The sequence below is a fragment of the Giraffa tippelskirchi genome, chromosome 8 (genome assembly GCF_054371585.1).
Source record: "Giraffa tippelskirchi isolate mGirTip1 chromosome 8, T2T-mGirTip1v1.2.pri, whole genome shotgun sequence".
In the NCBI taxonomy this organism is placed as follows: Eukaryota; Metazoa; Chordata; class Mammalia; order Artiodactyla; family Giraffidae; genus Giraffa; species Giraffa tippelskirchi.
This window is the reverse complement of record NC_137282.1, coordinates 90,971,033-90,992,645: the sequence shown is the minus strand read 5'-3', so window position 1 is coordinate 90,992,645 and position 21,613 is coordinate 90,971,033. Positions and strand designations below refer to the sequence as shown.

At 35.6% G+C, this 21,613-nt stretch overlaps 1 long non-coding RNA gene across 1 annotated transcript in view; it reads right to left on the bottom strand.

Moving 5' to 3' along the window:
* Nucleotides 1–19,462, bottom strand: part of LOC145516224 (uncharacterized) — a 45,201-nt gene extending 25,739 nt beyond the window's left edge. Inside the window, exons 1-5 of the long non-coding RNA XR_014061231.1 lie at nt 19,312–19,462; nt 17,165–17,308; nt 16,915–17,052; nt 10,977–11,127; nt 7,665–7,892 (exon numbers count right to left, since the gene is read on the bottom strand). This is a non-coding gene — a long non-coding RNA (uncharacterized LOC145516224). The remainder of the gene's footprint in view (nt 1–7,664; nt 7,893–10,976; nt 11,128–16,914; nt 17,053–17,164; nt 17,309–19,311) is intronic.
* Nucleotides 19,463–21,613: the final 2,151 nt, after the last annotated feature.

Here is a 21,613-nt window from a genome sequence, read left to right as displayed (position 1 = left end):
GTTTTTGCCATACATTGACATGAATCAGCCATGGGTTTACATGTGTTCCCCATCCTGAACCCCTCTCCCACCTCCCTCCCCGTCCCATCCCTCTGGGTCATCCCATCGCCCCAGCCCTGAGCATTTGTCTCATGCATCGAACCTGGAATGGTGTTCTGTTTCACATATGATAATATACATGTTTCAGTGCTATTGTCCCAGAACGTCCCACCCTCACCTAATGGTTTTGTTTTAGTATTTTCATTCACAATCATAAACCCAGGTTTCTTGTCTGGAATGTGGGAAAACCTCACAGCATAGTTGAAAGAACCAAAGATAAAATTGAGGTTATGTAAATTAAGTAACTGTCAAGCTGTAATTGCTATATAATACATTTTTATTTTTCAAAATCTTTTAACTTAAAAAGAAATGTATATTTATAAAGGTGCAAATTGTGGAATATATAAGGCAAAAGAAATATATATTTGAATATTATTTTATGTGCTCCTTGTTGAGACTCCTTACTTGGGTCTGGACTACCTTAGAAAGTGAATTGTCCATGACACTTTTAAGAGAGACCTCATTATATTGTAAACAACTCATCTTCCTGTCAGAGCTTCACCTCTGAAATTGTCATTTCACACCTATCTCTCATGTCTTATTAAACTTACTGAAAATGAATTCTACACTTTTTTTAGTTAAATATGACCATTTTTGTTCATTGATCTTGACTTTTTTTATTTCATGATGCCTACTGTAGGGACTGATGATATGTAGTTTTCAGTCTATCGTGTATTTCCACCTAAGTCAGCTAGTTACCCAATTTAATAACTAGAACATAAGCTTCAAAAAGAACATTGTGGAATTTTTAATAAAATACTTATTTTTAAATCACTGAGTTAAAAATTAGTAGCAATAAAAAACAGACTCTTTCATTTTTCTACTAGAAAACTGCTTTTACAATTGCTTGATATTGAATTTTAAGTCAATATTGTAAGGGTGAATTTACGTCCATTTTAATCAATTTAAATATTTCACTGCCTTCAATCTTTTCCAGCATCAGGGTCTTTTCAAATGAGTCAGGTCTTCAGGAGGCCAAAGTACTGGAGTTTCAGCTTCAACATCAATACTTCCAATGAACACCCAGGACTGATCTCCTTTAGGATGGACTGGTTGGATCTCCTTGCAGTCCAAAGGACTCTCAAGAGTCTTCTCCAACACCACAGTTCAAAAGCATCAATTCTTTGGTGCTCAGCTTTCTTTATAGTCCAACTCTCACATCCATACATGACTACTGGAAAAACCATAGCCTTGACTAGACGGACCTTTGTTGACAAAGTAATGTCTCTGCTTTTTAATATGCTATCTAGGTTGGTCATAACTTTCCTTCCAAGGAGTAAGCATCTTATCATTTCATGGCTGCAATCATCATCTGCAGTGATTTTGGAGCCCAAGAAAATAAAGTCAGCCACTGTTTCCACTGTTTCCCTATCTATTTGCCATGAAGTGATGGGACCTGATGCCATGATCTTAGTTTTTTGAATGTTGAGCTTTAAGCCAACCTTTTCACTCTCCTCTTTCACTTTTATCAAGAGGCTCTTTAGTTCTTCTTCACCTTCTGCCATAAGGGTGGTGTCATCTGCATATCTGAGGTTATTGATATTTCTCCCAGCAATCTTGATTCCAGCTTGTGCTTCTTCCAGCCCAGCATTTCTCATGATGTACTCTGCATATAAGTTAAATAATCAGGGTGACAATATACAGCCTTGATGTACTCCTTTTCCTATTTGGAATCAGTCTGTTGTTCCATGTCCAGTTCTAACTGTTGCTTGCTGAACTGCATACAGGTTTCTCAAGAAGCAGGTCAGGTGGTCTGGTATGCCCATCTCTTTCAGAATTTTCCACAGTTTATTGTGATCCACACAATCAAAGACTTTGGCATAGTCAATAAAGCAGAAATAGATGGGTTGTTTTTTTGGAACTCTCTTGCTTTTTTGATGATCCAGTGGATGGCGGCAATTTGATCTCTGGTTCCTCTGCCTCTTCTAAAACCAGCTTGAACATCTGGAAGTTCATAGTTCACGTATTGCTGAAGTCTGGCTTGGAGAATTTTGAGCATTCCTTTACTAGTGTGTGAGATGAGTGCAACTGTGGTTTTTAGTTTTTAAAAATAAATAGTTTTTAACTTTAAATTTAATATAAAATGTCTTATACTCAAAAATTTTCTTCCAATTTTTTAAAAATTCTCCAATAAGTCCCATTTACCAGACTATAGATGGCACATATAGAGTATGTATATGGTGTATATGTATTTAATATTTTATGCTGCATTTTAAAAAATAGTTTATTTTCATATATTGCATATATATATATGTAATACATAGCAGATTTATATTAGCATATACATAAGCTTAATACACATTTATGAACACACTTGTAGAGAATCCTCAGAGGACAATCTCTGAAACTACAGAATGGATTACAGAACACAGCATGCAAGGTTCTCAGATGAAATGTTAGTGAAGTCAGCGTTCAAGCTATATCTGTTATTCGATGAGATTTTTTTATTACCAAAAATGCATTAAAAAGTAATGTATATGAAGTACATAATATTTTTAGTTCTCTTTTGTTCAGTATTTGGGATTCTTAAGGACTTTGCTTATTCCATTTCATTTGATTCAACAATAGGTATCTGGTTCCTATTACATAAGGCAAATCCCAATATAGCTCACGACTAACAAACTCATGGAAATTTTTTTGAGTGTTTTTATTACGTCTGTTTTACATGCATGTGCACACATGTACACACGCTGGCTTTTTATTCTTTAATTTCGCAGCTCTGTCTCTTTAGGCCTACTCTAGCTCTGCTTGGTTTGGAGATTTGCTCTCTTCCAACCTTTCTCTGATGTTTCTGCCTCTCATACCCCAGGTGCCATGCTCTTTGCTTTCAGAACAGTTCTCTGAACTGTAACTGTGTGGGAATTGATTGGGAATACACATGTAGCTTGACACACAGTGGGAAGCACTGCCAACCAAGTCATCAATATGTGCTCCCTCACGGCTCGCCCCTCATAAGACCACTCTAAGATTCTCTGTTAGAAACGGACATGAGAATGCATGCTTAGAAGTTGGAACTCTTCCTCCCTGTATTTTATGTATTTTATTTATTTGTCTTTACCTCTCCTGGTCCTGAGAACAAGCCTCACAGAAAATACACCTGAGATATAAGCAAAAAGACTAGAAAAATTAAACCAAGCTCTATCATCACTAGTTGATGTGCCTATAAAAATTTGGAGCAATTACTCTGTTAATGACTTCATTGAGGGTAAGCTTCCCAGACACTCTGGTCAGAGGATCACAATGGCTGCAGCTGCATGAGGCTGGGTGGTTTCAACTTTCAGGCAACTCTTTGAACATAGTATTTTTATTTCAGTTTATACATCCTGAGTTTTCATATGAATAAACTCTAAGATTCAAAGCAAACCTCAGGACACTACGAGTTAGGAACGATTCCATCTGAACCAGAAAGCTCCCAGAATGAGAGCAGAAGGTGACCCAGGTTCATGGAGAGACATTCAGACCTCTCAGAGCCATTTAATGAAACTGAGCTTCATACTGAATGATGTTTTTTTTGTTTGTTTTAGAAAAAGTGGTGAGTTTTGTCTCGTTTAGGGTTTCACTGGTATGGTTGTGCACAGATATAACTATGACTATGGATTCTATTCAGGGAATATGTTTACTCTTCACCAAGTTTGATCATATCCACCTTAGCATTGAACTTAAGGGAATGAAAAGCCATGATATTAAAAATCTTGGGAGAAAAATCTATACGTGTTAAGAAGAAAAAGCAGTCTGGTGGCCTTTGCCACAAATAAATTCTGGGGAAATCGTGCTCAAAAACTGAAAACAAGTCATGTAGGCTGGATTTGTATTTCTGCCCTTGAAATACTAGAAATCACAAATAGAAACTGAGCTCTAAATTTCCTCACAATTTTAGTTCCTATTTATTTAGATGCATAAACAAGATGAAAGGTCAAATTATAAATGTATTACTAGCAGTCTGCTAATAGCATTATAAAAATTAAATTTGAAGGAAAAAAAGAGAAAGTTTTACTATTTAAACATAGTGACCTGGGCTTTGTATTGTGGTTGTTGCTTTATTGGTGTTGGTGTCGCTGGTTTCCAAAGTCCATATTTGAGGCCTGGACATGTAACCTAAGTCTTTCAAAAGTCAGCATTTATCCAAGGGCTTCATAAGAGAGGATTCTATGAATCTTGTTTTGTTCTAAATCTCTGAATATTTTAAGTTCTTCATGGTCTATCAAATAAGAAGTAGGTTAGCAAATAACCACTATCATCAATTAGTTTAGCTCTATGCAATAAGAACAACTGTTAAAATATGAAATGGAAATTCATCTCATTTAAAATTTGAAATGATTTTATGAAAAAGATTATTGAATCCCACACGAGTCTTTCCAAAATACATTTGTTCTTGAATTTTGAAATGCATGATTTAGTTTCAAATGTAGCACTGAGGCATTAAATAAAGAATATGGAATCACTAAATTAAACATGATTGTTGATGCTTAAGTACTCTAGAAAGTCATGACTAAGGGGAAAAATGTGAGTATTTCAGAGGATATTTATAGTCAATCTTACAAAGCTCTATATCAACTGAGAGAATTTGATAAAACTAAACATTTAGCCTTTGGACATAAACACATTTTGAAAATTTTAAGTAGCTTATATGGAGGACAAACAGATTGATTTGGTTTTGTGTAAGGATTATGTTTGCAGTAAGACTAAACAGTACACTGAAGGATGGAGGTAATTCATAAGGAAACACTTTAGAATATAAATACTATATCCAGTGTTAAAACATGCATAATGCACTGTACTTGTGATTCTGTGATAATCACATTCACTTGCAGCTCTGATTCTTTCTTCGCCTCCCATTCTCCTAATCACGGTACCATAGAATGAGAGGAACACAGCCTAACCCCTTCACTCCACAGACGAGAAAATAGAGCTAAAATAAAATTTAAAATACAATAGGGCAATCCAGTGGGAAAATTCACTAAGCAGTTTAGAATAATGTGCTTAACATGGAGACCCTGATTTCTGTCATTCTCCTTTGTGATAAAAGTAACAATGCCATGCTGGAGATAAATCTGAAAGGACACCCTGAAAAGTACAAAGACAAGGAAATAAATAAGGAATTGTACATAGAAAGGCAATGCAAAACATGTACAAGTGATGCTTTTGCTTGCATTAATTCAGATTAGTACAAAATTAAAGAGCCAACAAGTTTGGTGTGAGGAAACGGACATTCCAGCCCTGGTTCTGCCCATCATATATCTTAATGATTGGCTGATTTGTGATCTCTTGGTCTCTGTTTCCTTACTTCTGAAGTGGGACATGTTAAGACCTACCCTGCCCATCTTAGAGGGCCTTTGCAGAGATCCAATGAGACAATAGATTTGAAAGGCTTTGTAAATTCCAAAGCACTACAAAATGATTGTGCTATTAGTATTGGTGCCACTTATAAATCTGTATTACTTTAGGTCAGACTTCTTGCCAAATGACACCAAATTGAGATTCTGGAGGACAGCCAGTTGATAAACATTGAAACTAAGGTATGCTTTCAGTAAGTCACACCTGTAGCCATTTCTCACTGTTCAGCTGACAACTGGGGCCTGCTGCACATTACTTGGCAAGGCTCACTTCTTCAAAACCCTTTCTGGAACAATGTAAGGCTATCAATGCCACCGTGAGTCCTCAGCATGAATACCCATCCTCTACCTACCTCTATGTTTTTTGAAGCTCTTTGCTTTCTTATTTATATATTATTTTTTAATTGCATCTTAGCCTTGCAACCTGGCACTACACTGCTCTCTGCTTTTCAAACAAAACAATCACAATATAAAAGAGTAAAGGCAACAAATTCTACACCGAAAGAGCTACCAAGGTTGGTGTAAAGACTAAAGTCTGCAAAAAAAAAAAAAAAAAAAGGCAGATAACCAATGTCTGTCAGAATGACAGGGAGGAGACACTAATATAACCGGACTCTTGGCTAACAAAGGAGTTAAAAATGAAACAGCGCCAGCTTAAAATCAATATGAAATTCTATAGGCAGGCTTTACAAAGAAATCAAGGCAAGCATAATATGATCTCGGTAGCTCACTCTTGGGAAAAAACGATCACCCCATCATGCAGCTCTCACTAAATGCAAAAGCCAAGTTCTTCTGAAAGCCCCCCTAAAATGGAATTACTGCAATCAGGCACTGTGGTCAGGAGGGCATGGGTGAGATTGATGAGGTTATCAAGAGACAAATAAGGAGTGAGCCTATACAAATTGCTAGGCAGAAAAGAAAAACATGTTCACGTAGCATATCATTAACAGTTTTCTTTCAAAGGATAGAATCGGATTTCTATTTATTTCTATCAATGGGCTTCCGAATATGGAGGTTCAATTAGACAAGAGCAGGAAGGGGCACATCATCCCACTGAGAACGTCTCCCATCAACCTGAGTCTGTTTTCTGAGTGATGGTCACAAGCTTCTCCTCCTTTCTGACTTTAGGGCACTCCTATGGCCTCTCACAGCTCTGCTGGGCTGTTCTGAACATAAAAAAGCAAAGAAAGAAAATGTCCTCTTCACTTAGAGGCATGCAGGTGTATTTTTTTTTAAGCCTCGAGGTAAATCAGAGACATTGAGAAGCAAAAGAATTGACATTCTGGAAAGTTTTTTAACAGTTTCCTTGTTGTAGACCCTTTTTGAATGGTTGCAACTGATCATTTGGACAAAGCCTTTCAAGCCTAGGCTTTTACTGCTACAAAAAGCCTCCCAAAGTATTCCAACTTCGATTCCTCTTTTTATAGCTGAGGGAATTGAGGCCCCCTGAAGCTGTGTACCTGATTTCAAAAAGTTAACACTAGAATCCAGCCAGGAACCCAACTTTCCTAATTTTCTTGACTCTCAGCCCAAAGTTTTCCTCTCTTGCCTCTTGTAGAGAGTTAGCACATTTCTAGGCTCACCAAGGCAAGAAACAATGACTACAAAGATTTCAGGTAATTAAAACATCTATGTGAAGTGAAGTTGCTCAGTCGTGTCCGACTCTTTGCGACCCCATGGACTGTAGCCTACCAGGCTCCTCTGTCCATGGGATTTTCCAGGAAAACATCTATAGATGATACTTATAGACATGATTGACCAGAATCATATTTCTTTACCAGTAAAACTTGCGAAATGACAGCAAAAAAATTTTAAGGGAGAGAGGAGTAGAAAGTTTCCCATGTTACAGTTCAGCTCCAGTTAGAAATGATTTTAAATTTATTTCAAAGGAGGCCCAAGTTTTATTTTATTATTGAAAACATAAGCTCTTTTCATGACATGCTATAAAATATTCTTTGAAATGAACTTGGGATTCCAAGACTAGACTGCCAATTATATCCCCTTCATATATGTTTATCAACCTAGACATCAAGAGGACCTGGAGAAGTAACTTTAGTTGAAGCCTGAGTTAAGAATGAAGGGAGGTAGGAGAGAGGCTCGGGGATACAGGTATATGTATAGCTGATTCACTTCACTGTACAACAGAAACTAACACAACATTGTAAAGCAATTATACTCCAATAATAAAAAATGTTAAAAAAAGGAACGTGTTTCTTCGTTTTGGATACTTACCAGAGAGGAATGGCATCACAAGAGAAATGCTGAGAGTCAAACGTCATAATCCATTGCCTTGATAAGCCAGTCAGGATCAGTATTCCTGGAAACACTTGACTTCTGGGAAACGGGAGAAAAAAGTAGTCAATCCAATTTTTTGTCTCTGTTCTTAAGTAGAAGAGCATCTTTCTTCTAAGTCCCTTTCTATGGCAGCTGAGGCCTCCTTGAAAAACAGGATGGGGAAATCTGTTGTGAAGAGGAGAGAATGTGTATATGGTGAAAACACATTAGCTCACAGTGAAAATGAAAACCTGGAGAAAGTAATCAGCGCCCTATTGAATAAGATATTCCCCAAATTGGATATTGCAGATTCATTTATAGAGGGCTTGCTATGCCCTTTCTTACTTTATTTCATTTCCACTGCTTTAAAACCTCATTTTCACCCATTCCACAATTTTCGAATATGACATCTCTACTCCTTTGGAAGTGACATACATTATAATACATTAACGGAGTAAAACCAAAAATCAAATTAACTTAAACTGGAAAGCAAACAATAACCATTTTTACACATTTTCTAGAACCAGAGAACACATTTATCTTAAGTCTTTATTCTAAAAGCTGTTTATATCATAGTTAATATTTGTGATATATGACTTGAGAGAGACAAGTGTGTTTTTTTTTAATTGCAGCTTCATTTTTTCCTGTAAAGATAATTTTGATAAGTGATCTTCTTTGAAAGTTGGGAACATAGGGGAAGATTAATCTAGCCCAGTAGAAGAACTAAAGTGGCAAAAATTGATTAAGGCATTAAAATATCTACAGTATGTCTAGAAAATATGAGCTGTCTCTAAATGGTCCCAGTAAATCACAGAACAAACTTGAAGGAAGCAGTTAAGAAGAGCTTCCCTGAGTAATAGAAAAGTTTTCAGGGTAAAGTATTTTGAAAGTGTCATTTTATTTTTATATGCTGTGTAATCAGAAAGAAATATTTATGTAGCTACAGCCCAATCTTTTCTCTCTAGCTTTTCAGGAAAAAAATACCAAATTCACAAGTAATATTTATTATATAGATAATCATTTAGATATTGTATATGTGTACATATATATATGACAAATATACTTTATATTACTTGTGGTCAATTATTTGATGTTATGTGATATAAGGAATCCAAAATCCACTGCCCACATAGCATGCTTGTCAAACCCCCCAACCTGCTTGAGACTTCCTGAATTTTTTATTTCTCTTCTAGAATTAGAAATATGTTCTGAATTATCCTACTGATAAATAATGTTACTTAGGGAAGAATGACAGTTGAAAGAGCTTGTAGGGATGGGCGAAGCAACTAGGATGCCTTTTTGTATTTGCACATTTACCAAATTCATTTGATACAAAAGAAACAAATGAAACTTGTTTTTAGAGGTGGCAAAGGTTTGAAACACAATGTTTCCCCCCATGAGGCAAAGGGGCAATGTATGACCTCATAATGGCAGTCCAGAGAGAAAGCAAAAAAGTTGTGAGCATTTGGGAAATTTCAAAATAGGTCAAAGCAGCCTAAAAATAGCATTGAAATCAGAGTTTTCTCACTCAAACTGGGTTCACAGTGGCTTTCTCAAATCTTTAGATTTAACTCTTCCTTGGACTCATATAAATCGTCTCACTTATTGCTCACAAAAACAATTCTAAACATCTTAGCTCTCCTCAATCTTCAATACACCCATCCTCTCTTTCACTCTAAACAAATAAGTTAATTATTTACTTTCCTTAGAAAAACAAAACCATCATAGTGGATTCTCCCTTTATACTCAGGACTCAGCCCTGTTTCCAGAGCCTCCCTGGTTTTTTTATAACAATGGGACCTGTTAGTTATCACCTAGCTCTTCCTCATGGTGAAGCTCTCCCTTCTTTTTCCACTGCCTGCAATACCATACTTGGGAAAAATCTTTTCTTTTACTCAATCCTGATGTTCTTTTTGTTTCCACCATGTTTCCCTCTCCTTTCTTTGCTAGATTTTTTAAATAGTTGTCTCTACTGTCTCTACCTTCTGTCCAATTTTTCCATTCTCATTCTGACATCTCCTATACCCACTTGTTAGTCCAAGAAAACAAAATATCTTTGATCCTCTGGCCAGTTTTATTGAATATTAATAACTACTTTTGTATATATGAACTTCTTCATAAAATGAATATGCTAGAATTTCCCCATTAAGTTTCATCTGTAACACTGATATTCCCAAGTCTAAACATTTAGCTGGAATAAGAAGCTCAGAGGTTTTATTAGACTGAAATGAAATAAAGTTTTTCTTTAATACCATGAGTAATCTTGCATTATGGTGCTAAGAATTCAGAACACTCTCCTCCAACTGTCTTCTGAAAGAAGTTTGCACAAACACATGAAAAGGTGCTCAGCATCACTCATTATTAGAGAAATGCAAATCAAAACCACAATGAGGTACCATTTCACACCAGTCATAATGGCTGCTATCCGAAAGTCTACAAGCAATAAATGCTGGAGAGGGTGTGGAGAAAAGGGAACCCTCTTACACTGTTGGTGGGAATGCAAACTAGTACAGCCACTATGGAGAACAGTGTGGAGATTCCTTAAAAAACTGGGAATAGAACTGCCATATGACCCAGCAATCCCACGGCTGGGCATACACACCAAGGAAACCAGAATTGAAAGAGACGCGTGTACCCCAATGTTCATCGCAGCACTGTTTACAATAGCCAGGACATGGAAGCAACCTAGATGTCCATCAGCAGATGAATGGATAAGGAAGCTGTGGTACATATACACAATGGAATATTACTCAGCCATTAAAAAAAATACATTTGAATCGGTTCTATTGAGATGTATGAAACTGGAGCCCATAATACAGAGTGAAGTAAGCCAGAAAGAAAAACACCAATATAGTATACTAATGCATATATATGGAATTTGAAAGATGGTAATGATAACCCTATATGCGAGACAGAATAAGAGACACAGATGCATAGAACAGTCTTATGGACTCCGAGGGAGAAGGTGAGGGTGGGACGTTCTGGGACAATAGCATTGAAACATGTATATTATCATATGTGAAACAGAACACTATTCCAGGTTCGATGCATGAGACAAATGCTCAGGGCTGGGGCAATGGGATGACCCAGAGGGATGGGATGGGGAGGGAGGTGGGAGGGGGGTCCAGGAAGGGGAACATATGTAAACCCATGGCTGATTCATGTCAATGTATGGCAAAAACCACTACAATATTGTAAAGTAATTAGCCCCCAACTAAAATAAATAAATTTATTAAAAAAAAATAAAAAAGAAGAAGAAGTTTGCCTAACCGCTGATCCAGGTAAGTCCAAACACGCCTCTGGATATTCCATTTTTTCGTAGCTGAGATAGAAAGTTGGTCTTCTCTTCCCATGACATTGGCTGCCAAGAAGCCAGAAATACCATGATAAAAGTAGGCCAAATCCAGTGTTCTGTGATAACCTAGATGGATGGGATGGAGTGGGAGGAGAGAGAGAGAAGATCAAGAGAAAGAAGGTATATGTATGAAAACTGTGAATGTGTTAGTTGCTCAGTCATGTGTGACTCTTTGCAATCCTATGGACTGTAGCCCACCAGGCTCCTCTGTCCATGAAATTCTCCAAGCAAGAATACTAGAGTGGGGCCATTCTCTTCTCCAGGGTATCTTCCTGATCCGGAGATTTAACTCTGGGTCTCTTACATTGAAGGTGGATTCCTTACCATCTGAACCACCAAGGAACCCCCATATATATGTATACCTATGGCTGATTCATGTTGATATATGGCAGAAATCAACACAATTTTGTAAAGCAATTATTCTTCAATTAAAAATAAATGTTATTTTTTGAGTATTCAGAGTATACTCTCAAACAGACTCAGCAAAAGATGCATCACATTTTTTACATGATTTATTTTTTTAATGAATCAAAAAAAAAAAAACCTCAGTGGGAAGTCCTGGGATTCAAAAATTATTTACCACAGCAATGAAATTTTGGGGCCTTAATTGCCTAAAGAATAATTTTAGTAAGATGGAAAATTTTACTGGATAACTGAGTGACTTATTTCTCCTGAATCCATAGCCATTTGACAATCTCTGTGTGCTCTCAAGATGAAAGAATGATCCCTGACTAGAATTAGGGAGGCACATGATGGCCTATATATATATATATATATGTATATACATATGGCTTCCCTCGTGGCTCATCTGATAAAGAATCCAACTGCAATGCGGGAGACCTGGGTTCAATCCCAGAGTTGGGAAGATCCCCTGGAGAAGGGAACGGCTACCCACTCCAGTATTCTGGCCTGGAGAATTCCATGGACCACATAGTCCATGGGGTTGCAAAGAGTCGGACACAACTGAACGACTTTCACTTCACTTCAGTTCATATGTGTGTATGTATATATATATCTATATATACATAGATATAAAGACCCCCCCAAAAAAAAACCTTTGCATCTTGTACTATCGAAATTCTCTTCTGAGTGATGGATTGTTAGGTTAACAAAAAGGAAATTTGTATTCCCAGCTGCATACATAAAGGCTCACTGGATTCAGTATCAAACTCTTTATCAACTTTCTTCTCATTAGCTAGCTGTTCTGAGCTCTCAGTCTCGTCTCCTGTGTGAACCACAGGCAAGCTTCAGGGACAGCTAACCTACTGATCAGAATCCTTTAAAAAATAACTATAATAATTATTTGACTGTGTCAGAGGCAGCTGGTGCACAGGCTTAGTTGCTCTGTAGTATGTGGGATCTTAGTTCCCTAACCAGGGATTGAATCCATGTGCCTTACATTGCAAGGCAAACTCCTAACCACTGGACCACAGAGAAAACCCGTCTTCTCTTTCACCTCACTGAGAAAATGTGTGCCCATGTGTGTGTGTTTGTGTAGGTGTGTGTGTGCATGTGTGCTGTCATTTCAATCATATCCAACTCTTTGTGACCCTATGGACTGTGCCCGGCAGGCCCCTCTGTCCATGGGATTCTCTGGGCAAGAATACTGGAGTGGGTTGCCATGCCCTCCTCCAGGGGATCTTCCCCGTCCAGGGATCGAATCTGCCTCTCTCTCCAGCATTGGAAGGTGGGTTCTTTTACCACTAGCACCACCTGGGAAGCTTCACTGAGGAAATAACTCAGATCATTTTGCAGTATTTATGTCTCTGTCAATCTTTGTTTCTTTTTCTAAATTTACAGATGAGCCAAAATATTGATAAAATTCCCATTCTATTAATTTTCTTGAAAAATTTATATCATAATACCAGCTTTGTAATTAAACTAGAAGTTGGTTATCAACCATAGGTCAAATTCTCTCAAATTATCTAATCCGAATGTTTGTTATTATTCTTATACTTGAATTTTTCTGTGAATAATATCACATCTCTTAATAATTAGGTACAAACATTCCTATCATACAAATATAAAGATAAATATTCTCTCTGCCGTGATAATAGTATAGAGGTGTATATTTCATGGTCTAACTCCATTACTTCAGAATCTTATTAAGAAGTTAGTTCACTTGGTTATTTATAGTTAAAAAGAAATTTTCAGTATCAATGATGCCAAAATCGAGCTACCTTTACCTTCTTCCAATTTACATCTTTCATGAGAGCCACCATCATCATCATCACCTTATTTTTGTTTTTCATGACAGTCTGTCCAGAACACACTCTTATTTTGGTATTTTGGCTATGTCTACATTTCCGGTTTGAATCACTTTTACCAAACTGATTCATGACTATCTCAGTAAAAATAGCCAAAGCAGATGTGTTTTCAAAAGCAATTAAGAGCACATATCTTATTTTAGATATTGCATATTTTAAAATCTGTTGTGTGATCAATTATTTTGTTATATTTCTTAATTATCTTAAAGAGAGAGAAGCTAAACTTCTAATAGCATATTCTATAAAAATATAATATTTTATAAAATCATCAGTTCTAAACTCTCAACTGGTCCTCATTTTTTACAAGAGAACACCTAATGATCCTCCATTGTCATATAATTCCAGTAAGGATGTAAGAGGAAGTAGCCAAAGCTGCTTTATTGGTTGTACTCTGAATCAATCACCTTTACAAAAATGGCCTAATTATTTTATTACGTGTACTGTTTCATCTATTGTATTATGATATGAGCTCTAACTTAAATATCTTGACTTTTTAAATAGTATTTTCTGTATCTCTTCAAAGACCTTTTAGACCAAAGGATATAACTAAATCACATATAAATTATAATCTTATAGACATATTGAAAAATATATCCCAAGCCAGTTCTAGAAATTTATAGTTCTTTGAAAATAACTGAATACCTGATTTAGGAGTAGATATTTTTATAACAAATGTGAAGGAAATATATTTGCTTTCATAGATAATGCACATATCTGCAGAACACATACTTGCTGTTCATTAGTGAACACTAAAATTTACCATGGTAAGTTCTCATTTGCTTGATTATAATACAAATTCTTTATTTCCATGAGCTAATTTGATGTTGTCATAAGTGCATCTTAGTATTTCCACACTGTCAGGAAAAAATTAAGTTTTGTTGAAGATAAAATTGGAGGAATGTACATTGTAAAAGCAATACACCTGAGAAACCTTTAAAACACATTGGACAAGCCTACCAATGCCTCATGGGAATATCTTTCTTTCTCTTTCCAGCATGTTTTGTTTACTTTCCAAGCAGGTGTTCTATTACCCTTGGGGGGATGGGTCTTGGATGGAACCCCATTACAGGCAAAAAAATCAGCTGCATCACAATCAATTCCTGGAAAAAGATGTTGGATTTTCTTTTTTTTTTCCTCTTCTTCTAAAAGACCATCTGGGAGCCTAAGAGAAAATATTTAACTGGAGCTTTATATTTCCAATTAAATGTGTACCCCATGTGGAGGCAGGCAGAGGGTGTTACCTCACAGGAAGTGCTACAGTTACAGTTGGTCATTTCTCTACCCTTTTTCTGAGATGGCTCTAGAAGTGAACGGTCACATGTCACCATATGTAGAGTGTATCATATGTCATCAAAACAACTGCAAGTCCTGGTGGATGAAAGAAAGATACTTAATTTGGGTGCTGAGTCCTTTTCATCTTTTTTTTTTTTTTGAGTTTGGACTGGCCTGCACTGAACCTTACCCCTTGTGGCATAAGAATTTTACTATACTTCTGTAAGAAATTATTTGGGTTTGGCCTTTTTCACAGCCAAGGTCTCTCCCTTTCTGGGAATCTCTGCAAACAACTAATTTTATTGAAAAACACATTAAGACAAAATATGTGGAAAAAAATTTAATGTCACTGATCTGTAATTTTGTGATGTTCATCTGATAAGTCAAACACCAATTTTGACTTATCAGGTTTGTTGGTAAAAATGAAAGATGTATTTGAATCTCCTATTTTCTTCCTATTCCCTATCACTCTCCCAAAGTGAATGTAAGAGATCATCTGTTTTAGAATTGTGTAGTTCATTATTTAGTTGAATAATGAAGAAGCCTTATATTAAGAAGAGTTGTGGTTTATTTGGTTTTTGGTTGGTTGTTTTGTTTGGGGGTTTTTATTTTGTTTTGTTTTCTGCTTCTGCCACTGAACTGCCTACACTGTAAACAATTTTAGCACAGAGGTTGAAAAAAATACACTAAAGCTTGAAGAGTGAAAATTGCCCAAATGCCTTACAAAAGGTTTAGTCTGGTAATGACAAGAAGACACAAACCGATTGTTTATTTTTTCCTGCCTCCAGCAATATTTTTAGCTTACCACACATCTTTTTTCATATGGATGTGATTTTTACCCAATGAAAAATATATGCTAAGAAGAAGAATGTCTGCAATTAACTAAAATAAAAGAGCAAACTCCAGCATGTGCTTCATGGTGCCATAAAGGCAAAAGAGCTCTTTGTGAAGAGACATTGCTCCAGGAAAATTCCTTTCTCTAACTGTGATGCATTTGCTTCTATTCTTCATCATGAACCTCCTGAAAATAGAAACTTTATGTTTAATTGATTTATTTGTAATGAATCTGGCTCGGGGTAAAGACTCTTTGAAGCTGATTGATTACTGCAACAAGCTTAAGATTTCATACCACAACAAACCTTTTTGTACTAATAAACAGTGGGACAATAAAGCTCTGGGGCATGGTGTTTCCCTTCACATTAAAGTGAGGATTTGCAACTTAAGTATGTGAGGGACATAGTTTATGTGCTCCCAAGAAGCAGACATAATGAACTATTTCTTTTAATGGCAGATTATCCCTGTTTCTATTTCCTGGAGTGAAGACCTCGCAAATTGATGTATCTGTCCTCTGAGGTTTTCAGAGAGGCATTATGGCATTTTAAAATATTAATATGAGAGTACATTTAGCTGAAAGTAGCTAGTCTAGGAGTCTCATGTGGCTGCAATGCAGGTCACCAGAGACCTCCTGTCTCTCAAGGCAAATGATTTACTCTAAGTGTGTCATTAAGATACACTTTTTGGGAATTTATGATGGTGCTTTTTCACCAAGTTATACCTTTTCCATAAAAATTTAAGTATTTCATGCTATTTTCCCTCACTCTTATTCCTTAAAACCTGGTCAGTGTCACGGGCAAATTGTAAGTGCCACCTCCTTCACTGCCACTGTGGGTTTGGGCTGAACACTGATTAACCAGGACTGGATGTCACATCTTGTTACAACTTTGCAGAACAGAAGACTATCCTAGGAGATCTGAAAAGAACAGCAATTATTCCTCCAATAAGGGAAGGGGGAAGGAGGTGGAAAGAAATCCAGATTCAATGCTTGAGTTGAATAATGAAAAAATAAGAATCCAATATATAGATGCCAAAGAAAGTCTTCAGGAAACTTCCTATGACTATTAATTGTTAAAATAATCTCCGTATACTTTTAAGGTTCCCTTTATAATAACAGGTCACTTGGATCAGCCCGCGGCTTTTCAGATTTTAAGAAATCTGCAGTAAACTAAGCAGCATATGTGGGGTAGAAAGAGGAAGACACTCAGTCCCAGGTTCTCCTACATTGTTTATGAGTCCCAGTGACCATTAGATATTAAGGTTTTCCAACCTGATTGATATCAGAAAGTAAACTCTTCTCCATCGCAGTCAGACAGGTTGGGGCTATGTAATTTTTAATTATGATTGTAATTATATAATTTGTAATTATGTCTCTACAATTTAGTGATTCCTTAAGTAATCTTTTTAGTTATCAAAATGATTCAAGCAAATAAGATACTCTTTACTGTGTGTGTCTGTGAGAGGCTATCCACAAGCATACCTCACTTTCTGCCCTCAATTCGATTCTAAAGTTGCTTCAGCATAAAGACACCCCCATTCTCTCATCTTGTTCTCCTAGGCATTGTGCTATTGTCATGACAGGCTAGAACAGAAGTGTCTGCGGTGCGTTCGTCTTTGTCTGATCATGGAGTTTCATTTTAAAATTTATACCTGTAAAGATATGATTTGATTTAAAGACTAGACCCAAGAGGATAAATCTTTTTAAAATAGTAATGAAGACTTCAACTTACAAAGTCTTAATTTTTTTTTCTGAGAAGGGACAAACAATTTCATTAATTTATTTAGATGAGAAATCCACTGTCAATTGAAATGAAGCTCAAATAACATCACAGCAATAAATATGAAACTCCTTAAGTGTGACTCTGCAGGGCTCCCTGTGAAGAGATGATCATTTTACTAATGATAACTATCAACAGCGAAGGAACTAGTAAAAGCAGCCAAACATTACTCTTCAGGTGACATTTCTTTAAAATAATCTGCCTTGGTTCTATCAGCAGTGTCTCTGAATGCTATTTTCAAAGGAGTATTGCAAAATTCCTTGTGAAGGGAGATTATGACTACTGTATATGCATTCTGAAAATGTATTTCAGCTTATCTGCGAATTGATGCAAGATCATGAGAATGATGAATGAAAAAAGAAAATAATCTTGCTAAATAACTAAATGCCATCTATTCTACCTGCAAGCAGTTGACTCTTTCTATTGGATATATACAAGTGTCAAGAAAAAAAATACAAAAAAAAGTTGAGGGATGCTATTGTATTAAATGGCAATAACCATTGATTTTTACAGGAACTGGCTTTTTCTTATAGCATGAAGTTTGTATTTTTCAAAATAAGATTGTTACATATAAGCTCACTCTGGATAGAATATTCAAAATATTCCTATCTAAAATTTTACCTAAGACTAGTACAATCTTAGGAAAACAAAGATTTATATTCCACAATCTAAACCAGTGAGACTCAATCATCAGCATTGTTTGCGAAGAGCTGTTCACATCTACTTCGCTAACCAAATTTTATTACTTTCTGTCTAGACCAGATTCACCTAATACTTTATTGATAAAAACATTTTGTATTTAGATCTTAATTCCCTTTTAGAGAACTTATAAAGCTTCACAGACATTACCTCATTCAAACGTTCACAGTAACTTTATGAGGCAGAGAGGTGACAAGATTATAAATGTTAATGATGATAATAATACCAATATTTATAAAGCAACCTTTTCTTCATGATGTTCAGAGAATTTCTGTTATATATGTGACTTTATTCCTGACAAAACCAGAATGAATATTGTATATACTAAAAGCAAGAATTATTGAGCCTAAAAAAGATGTGATTTTCTTCATATGTGTTACTTTCTAAATATGGCAGGGTGTTAAGACACACACTGAGCTTATGGAATTGACAATATTAATATTTGGTTCGATTTATTTTGATAATACTTGTAGACATCTCTAGGAATACATCCTTATTTTTTGCACTCCCGGCAATAATTATGTCTTTAATGATACCTCTTTGCCTGAGTGAGCCTGCTTCCCTGGATTCCTATGATTCTCCTGACCCAGAACTTTACATTATTGGAGTCAGAGGACTTGGGAGTGAGGTCCTGCTAGATGTCATCTGAGTTTTTGCCTTAGTGAAATCACTGAACTTTCCTTACCCTGTTGGCTCACATTAAAATGGGAACTATATATTTGCCTTAGTTCCTAGTAAGATTGTTTTGGACATCAACCAGACAATATATGAGAAAGCAAGTTGTGCATTTTAAAACACTTTTCCAATGAAAGTTGCATATACATATGTAATATTATCCAATAAAAAAAAAAGAGTCTTGCTTCTGCAGGGAATAAACCTGTAATTAATTTCACTTCTATCATTTCTGTCATCACTGTTGCTATGTTGAATTGGACTAGTTTGAAATAAATAATAAATAAACCTTAACAGTATTTTTATATTAAGATATAGCAATAGTAACCTATTGAAAGACCTCAATAGATTATTGCAAGAAGCAACTGGTACAAAACACAAAAAAGAAATCTGTATTTGTAATTCCAATTGTTATTTTAGTAGTAATTACATTAATTTGCTTGACTTAAATCTTTCTTAAAACTCGAGAAAATCGTATCAAAACTTGTCTGGTTTTGTATTTCATAACCAAAGTTAACTTAGTCAGAGTTCACTAATGAGAAGGGCAAAGTTCAGGAAATTTGGGAATATTGGTTGTGTATTGCTCAATACTCATCATTATGATAGAAAATTAAAGATAGCAAAAAAAATGATTTGTTAAAATTAGTTTTCCCTTAGTTCCTTAGGAAACTCTACGAGAACCTAATGTAAATCAAATGCAACTGAAAAGAAAGTCTGAGTAAAAGTACCTTCCATAATTTATTTTGTCCAAATTTTTGAAATATGCAACTTAGTGCAATATTTTGAAGTTGCTAAAAATGTCCTTTCCGTTACATTTTTCCATGTTTTTCTAACAGGATATAGGAAACAGTTTGAAATCTCTGATTGCGGTGCAGTGTTCTAAATCAGAAGCAGACACTGTGATACTATTATTGGGTTGGGAGGATCCCCTGGAGGAAGGCATAGCAACCCACTCTAGTATTCTTTCCTGGAGAATCCCATGAATAGAAGAACCTGGCAGGCTACAGTCCATAGGGTCACAAAGAGTCGGACACAACTCAGTGACTAAGCATAGCACGTAGTTAACTCTCCTGTTTTTCTTATTCTGTTGTAAGTGCAACAAACCTTAAACTTATGGTTTTTAATAAACTACATCTGATCACCAGGTGGATAAGTCATCTAATCTTTCCCTACAGTTTCCTTTTGCAAAATAAAAAATAATAATCTCTTCAAGGGTAGTTTCACTTATGTCTTATGTCATTCAGTTATGAATAGAATTACACTTTATAAAATCTAATAGACTATCCAAATATAAACAGTGTATGCATACAAAGAACTATGAAATCATTTTAAATGATATGTTTTTAGAACTAATGAAAATCAGTGTTTCCTAATTTACTTTCAATCACATAGATACAAAATGTTTGCTTAATTACACCATTTTTTTTTTGTATTTCAAAGAACAGTTGCTTAATCACTGTAAAAATTATTAAATTGCCTGGTTTCTCCCAATGTTAGTAGGTGGTCTATATATTATTAATTAGTATATTTTATCAGGGTTTTAAAAGCAGTGAATTAGGAGAATCTCAATATTGAATCAAAAAGATGAAGTGTTACAATTGCAGAAAGGGTGAAAATTTCTGTCTTGACTTTTACTTTAGCGTATTAATTTTTCAGTGATACGGTTTGTGGAAAATTAGTCCATAAATAGAATTCTAGTGTTCTTTATAATGAGCCTGTACCTATTAAGCCAAACTTTGCCTGCACAGCCCCTATTGGGGGATTTAGAGATTGTATTGGTTACATTTGAAACCTAAATCTATTACCTGCTCTCTTGACCAAGAATCTACATGATTCATATCCCTTTTAGAGAGCCACCTAAAAGTAAAACACACAAAAAAAGCAATTATAATCATTATTGGTAAATGGGTCCTGATGAATTATACCTGAACTTCCTGGTATTAAATTGTTAAACAAGAATGATTTAAGATAATTCCTAATCAAATGAGACAAATGGTGGGTTCAACTGATGAATTTCTTACCAGACTGCCACACCTAATAGCTACTCTGGATGCAAATCACATTTGAGTCATTTTTTTTCATACTAGACAGAGATTTCAGGTAAAAAAGGGTTAGTAGTCTCTGTTTAGTTCTGTGCCAGTTAAATCAATGTTATCCAAAAGGGAATACTGACCATGACAATCTGTCATCTTGACTTTAAAAAGAACACCAAAGACAAATGTGCAAATGGACAAAAATACCTTCTTCATTCATAAGAAAGGGATGGGGGTGGGGCAAAGCAGACACAGATCAAAGTGGCGTTGACATCTAGAGCTTATTAATAAATCTTATAACTTTGCAAAGAGAAATATTTCTTCACAAGAACTCCAGACACTAATTCAAGAATCATTACATGATAGATAAAGACCCTTGGAAGTACCAAGTGGCCAGAGAATAAATATAGAAGGAAGGGTGACAATACCTAAGCCATGTATTCATGAGAAACTCTAAAATACCATTGGAAAAAGAGATCTTATGTTACTAATTCTCCGATATCTACCCTTGGGCAAGTTGACTTGAGAGCACTGTAACTAGGTCACATTTTACTATTTATTTTAACAAATGGATAGGATTGCATTAGCATGGGACAAGTATAAATATTGATTTGAGAACCTAAAGCATACAATAAAACAGCAACCTTTCTAACCCTTTTAAAGAACTCCAGTCATAAATAAAGTTCTTCTCCACTGTATTTTTTTTTTCAGAAAAACAACTGATACATAATTCATCCATAAAGCATCTTCATCATTATCTTTACTGATCACTACCCAAATGTTCTAGTCATTATAGCATATAGCTTGCATTTGTCTCCTTCTGAAAGGGTATGTTTTACCATATAAGGCAGCCCTGTTTTATTTATGGCACAATCTATAAGGGCAACTTTTAATAGTTCCACATGAGCTGAGTGCTAAAAGACAGAGATGACAAATGTTAGTATTATTCTAACCATGATAAAAATAAAATCAATAATTGTGCTTTTGGAATCAGGAA